Below are 5,277 nucleotides of genomic sequence, written 5' to 3'. Positions count from 1 at the left end.
CCCCGCCCGCCCCTATTTATCCGACCGCGGCGGGTCCGCCCCGCTCCGGCCCCGGAGCTTTCTCGAACCGGCGGGACCGGCCCCGGCCCGGCCCGCCCCCCCCCGTCCCCCCCGCGGTGTCCCCCCCCATCCCGTCCCGTGTGTTTCCCCCCCCCCCGCCGGTGAGCCCCGACGCCGCGGGGATGGGTGCGGTGCCCCAAAACGGGGCGGAGGGGGGGGGCGGGACTTGCACCCTTCCCGGGCACCCTAAATCCGAGAGCTGCAGTCTTGCGGGGGGGGGGGGTAAACGTCGCCGGACACTGCGCACCCCATTACGCCCCCCCCCCCAAACACCCCCTTCCCAGAAGAACCCTATCCCCCCTCCCGCTCCCCCGGGGGATGGGGGGTGCTGCGGCTGCGGCGGGGGGGGGTGGGGGGTGGGGGCTGGTGCAAACGGGGCATCCCATTAGCGGGGGGTGCGTGGGATCCGCCCCCCCCACCCCCGCATCTCGTCCCCCTCCCCCGATCTGCAACATCCCCCACTGCCACGGGGGAAACTGAGGCACGGCCCCCCCCTCCCCTCCTCCTCTGGTCCCCCCCCCGAGATCCCTCCCACGCTCCACCACAGCCCGAAACCGCAGCTCCCCCCCTTCGAGGGTGTGTGTGTGTGGGGGGGGGGCGGCTGTTAAACAACTTCCCGGCTGCTGATTACGGCCCAGCGCAAAAATGCAACCTTGGGAACTGGGGGAACTGGTTGGCGCCCAGTGAAGGGGCGGGGGCGGCGCGCAAGGGGGCTGGGAAGCTGCTGGCCAAGTGGCCAAACCCCCCAGTCCCCCCCCCCCCACCACCAGCACCACCATCGCCACGGCGGGGGGCGGGAGGAGCCCAGGGCCCCGCGGCACAGCGTACGGGACCGGAGCGGTACGGGGGAGCGGGGGGGGGACACGGGGACGTGTGCGGGACACGGGGGTGCACGGAGCGGGGGGGGGGGGGGGGGGCAAACTCCGCCAGGGGTCTACAGGGGACGCGTTGGTGCGTGTTCTCCTGCGGGGGGGGGGGGCAAGAAGGTGCAAACTCTCCCACTCTCCCTATATTCTATAGGGGCCATGTGGGTGCGTGTGCCGCCGGGGCTCTGTAGGGGACGGGGGGGTGCACGGGGGGGGCAAACTCTCCCCGAACTCTATAGGGGGCAAGTGGGTGCATGTTCTCCCGGATCTGTGGGGGGGGGCACAGGGGGGCGCGGCGCAGAAAACTCTCTCCGGATTCTATAGGGGCCATGTGGGTGCGTGTGCTCCCGGGGCTGTATAGGGGACATGGGGGGGAAGTGGGGGGCAAGATCTCCTAGAACGCTATAGGGGACGTGTGGGTGCATGTTCTCCCGGATCCGTGTGGGGGGCACGGGGGGGCACGGGGGTGCAAGCTCTCCCAGGATTCTATATGGGACATGTGGGTGCATGTTCTCCCGGGGCTGCATAGGGGACATGGTGGGGAAGTGGGGGGCAAGATCTCCTAGATCTCTATAGGGTCCATTTGGGTGCGTGTTCTCGCAGGTCCGTGCGCAGGACACGGGGGGGGGGGGCATGGGGCAGAAAACTCTCCCCGGATTCTATAGGGGCCATGTGGGTGCATGTCCTCCTGGGACTCTATAGGGGATATGGGGGGGAACGGGGGGGCAAACTCTCCTGGAACTCCATAGGGGACATGTAGGTGCGTGTTCTCCCGGGTCCGTGTGCGGGACACGGGGGGGCACAGGAGGGCAAGATCTCCCCGGACTCTATAGGGGACGTGTGGGTGCATGTTCTCTCGGGGCTGTATAGGAGACATGGCGGGGAACGGGGGGGGGGGGGGCAAGATCTCCTAGAACGCTATAGGGGCCGTGTAGGTGCATGTTCTCCTGGGTCCATGTGCAGGACACGGGGGGGGGCTCGGGGCAGAAAACTCTCCCCGGATTCTATAGGGGCCATGTGGGTGCATGTCCTCCTGGGACTCTACAGGGGATATGGGGGGGAACGGGGCGGGGGGGGGCAAACTGTCCTGGTGCTTCACAGGGGACATGTGTGTGCGTGTGCTGCTGGGGGGCCGTGGGGCGGGAGCTGCGGGGAGGGTGGGCGCAGGCTCTGGGGGCTTGGGGGGGGTGGGGGGGCTGGTGCTTCCCCAGCCCTCGCTCCCCCCTTTTCCCACACCCCGCTCCGCTCCCCACAGCCCCACCGCGCAGGGAAGAGGGGACATCTCCAGGGAAGAGGGGACAATCTCCATGAAGAGGGGACATCTCCGGAACGGGGGCCATCTTGTCTGGCACCTTGCTGCCGTCCTCCCCCTGAGAGAGGCCTGACCAACCTTCCTCTTCCTCCCCCGGCTTCCTCTTCCTCCCCACGCACGGAGCAGCCTCGTAACCCTTTTGCCGACGCTCCTGGGGGTGCTGGCCCAGACGGACGTCCCTCGGTGGCCACCGCAAGCCCCCATTCTGAAGGAAGAGAAGGCGAGGGGCCGGTGGCGTGACACCCGGTTTCCTCCCCGGTTTTGGGAGACGATGCCTTTTTCCTGGAGCCGGAAGGACAAGCGGAAGGGGGGTCTGCAGCCGGCAGCAGGGGACCCGGAGGAGGAGTTGTCCGGATTCCGCGGGATACAGCACCCCAAAAAAGGCCGAGGACTGAGCAGGATCCTGCGGTTGCTGTGGCAGGAGGTATGGGTGAAAAATGGGCGCAAGCAGCGCCGGGCTTCCCAGGAAACTCCGGAGAGCCGGAGAGGCGCCGGGATGCAGGGACAGACGGCCAAGAGATGCGCCGAGCTGGGGGAGAAAGCGCCGGCGCTGCCGGAGGAGCCGGGGACCTGCCAAAAAGCCACCCGTGGTGGGGCAAGCCAGCAAGAAGAGGAGACGGCCTTGGTGACGGCGGTCAATGTCCTCCGCGCGGTCCCGCACCTCCGGGAAAATGGTTGGGATGAGCCCGCAGCCGGGCGGGAAGCACGGGGTGGGGACGTGCCAAGCGGGGGTGGTGGCCACAGGGGTGAGATGGGTCAAGGTCAGCTCCCGGGCCAGGCAGGTGGCAGCGGGGACAAGGAGGGCAGGACCACCGGCTCGCCCCGCAGCCCAGGGGGGTGGGGGGGGGACAGGCCTGCGGCCACCGTCCCTGGAGGGAACGGGGAGAGGCAGGACTTCAGCCCCAGCTCGGCGGAGGCGGGGTGCGGGGGGGAGCCGAGGAGGCGAGTGCGGGAGAAGCTGCAGCGCCTGGGAGAAGACATGGCGGGGTGGGACGGGAGGTCCACGAGGGAGCTGGCGGTCAGGCTGGTGGAGGTGATCCTGCGGACGCCAACCAGCCTGTACCCTATGGAAACGGGGAAGGAGAGCGGCCCGCGGGAGCTGGAGCTGGGGCGGGGGGGGGCCGGAGCCGAGGGGGGCAGCTCGGAAGAGGTGGGTGCTCTGGTGGGCGTCCACGCGGACATCACGGCGGCGCGGCAGCACCAGCAGCTGCAGGACCTTGCCGGGTACCACGATGTCTCCGTCGGCGGGACCGTGTACGAGGACGATCCGGACTTCCTCGCCCTGCTGAAGCCATTTGGGAGTGAGGAGACCTGGGAGGACTCTGATGATGACCTCCTGGAGCAGGGAGATCCACCGCCGGTTCCTAGGCCTGAGGCGGCGGTCTGTTGTTTGACGGTGCTAAAGGATGGGAGCAAAGAGCAGTGGAGGGAGGAATTCCCGGACGTCTGGGCACGATATGAGACGGACTGCGGGCTGGTGTCCGAGGAGGTGAAGGTGAGCGGGGCACCGGTGCCCTTCCAACAGCAACGTCCATTTCCAGCAGCCGTGGACAACGTGGTGGCCGGCATCCTGCGGGGTCTGCTGGAAGACGGTGTGGTGGTGGAAGGCAGATCTTCCTCCAACAGCCCTTTATGCCCCATCCTAAAGGCCAACGGGAAGACGAGGCGCCTGCTGCTGAACTGCAAAGCTATCAATAAGGCCACCCCCATGGTGGTGGCTCCGGTGGACCTGGGCATGGCCAAGCTCCTGGCAAACCTCAGCCCCAGGAGCAGGTATTTCTCCACGGTGGATCTCTCGAATGCCGCCTTCGCCATCCCCTTGGCGGTAAGCTCCAGAGCCAGGTTTGCCTTCACCTTCAGGGGCCAGCAGTACCTCTTCACCCGCCTGCCCCAGGGCTTCCACAGCACCACCTCCATCGTGCACCAGCGGGTGAAGCAGATGTTGTCCCAGCTGGCCCCAGAAGATCAGCCTTGGGTCGTTTCCTACACGGATGACATCCTCGTCACTGGGGAAACCCGCAAGGAAACCGAAGACCGAACGAGGGAGGTCCTGAAGCTGATCCAAAAAACAGGCTTTAAAGCCAAGCTCGAGAAGGCGCAGCTGGTCCAGCCCGAGGTGGACTACCTGGGGATGACGATCTGGGCCAAGGGGCGAAAGATCCAGGCCAGCAGGATGGAGGCCATCCGCAAAGCCCCTTCCCCACGGGACGTGGGCAGCCTCCGCTCGCTGATGGGGCAGTTTTACTCCTTGCGGGATTACATCCCCAACTACTGGCAGCTGGCCCGGCCGTTCCACCGCCTCCTCGCGGGGCAGGTCGATTGGGACTGGGGACCGGAGCAGGAGCAGGCGCTCGACCGCCTGAAACGCGCCGTCCAGGCGGCGCCCACCCTGCGGTTCCCTGATAGGTCCCAGCCCTTCGTTATCAGGCTGACGACCGGCAACGAGGAGGTCGGGGCCACCTTGCTGCAGGAGGAGGAACGGGGCCGGCTGGTCCCGGTGTGCCACAGCTCCCGCGTCCTGAAGGCCCGGGAGGTCTCCTGCCCGCCGCGGGAGAAGAGGTGCCTGGCGGCCGTCTGGGCCGTGCAGGCGTTCAAGACCCTCACGGGGCCGGCCCCCGTCCTCATCCAGCTGCCCCATTCCCCGTGCAAGTATCTCCTGCGGGGCGAAGTCTTGGGGTCCCATGGGACAAACCCGCAGCCGGCCCAGTGGTCCCTGCTGCTGGTGAACTGGGGGGTTGCTGGTGGAAGGACGGCAAGGGGACCCCAGCCTGAGGGGTGGGGACGCCCCCCCGTCCCCACCGCTCCCTCCCTGCAGGAGCTGCCCTCCCACGTCCCCAAGGCCACCGTGTGGTTCCTGGCCACCCGGAAGGGTTGCTCCGTCGGCTTTGCCGCCGCCAACCTGGAGGAGCGGTGGCTGCTGGGGGTGGCCGAGGAGGGCTCGGGGCTGGGCGCGGAGCTGGTGGCTCTCGGGGAGCTCCTGCGCCGTCACCAACGCTCCTCACCCCTCTACGTGTACACCAGCTGCCCGTCCTTGGCGGA

The sequence above is a fragment of the Larus michahellis genome, chromosome 3, assembly GCF_964199755.1.
Source record: "Larus michahellis chromosome 3, bLarMic1.1, whole genome shotgun sequence".
NCBI lineage: Eukaryota > Metazoa > Chordata > Aves > Charadriiformes > Laridae > Larus > Larus michahellis.
This window is presented reverse-complemented; position numbering follows the sequence as displayed.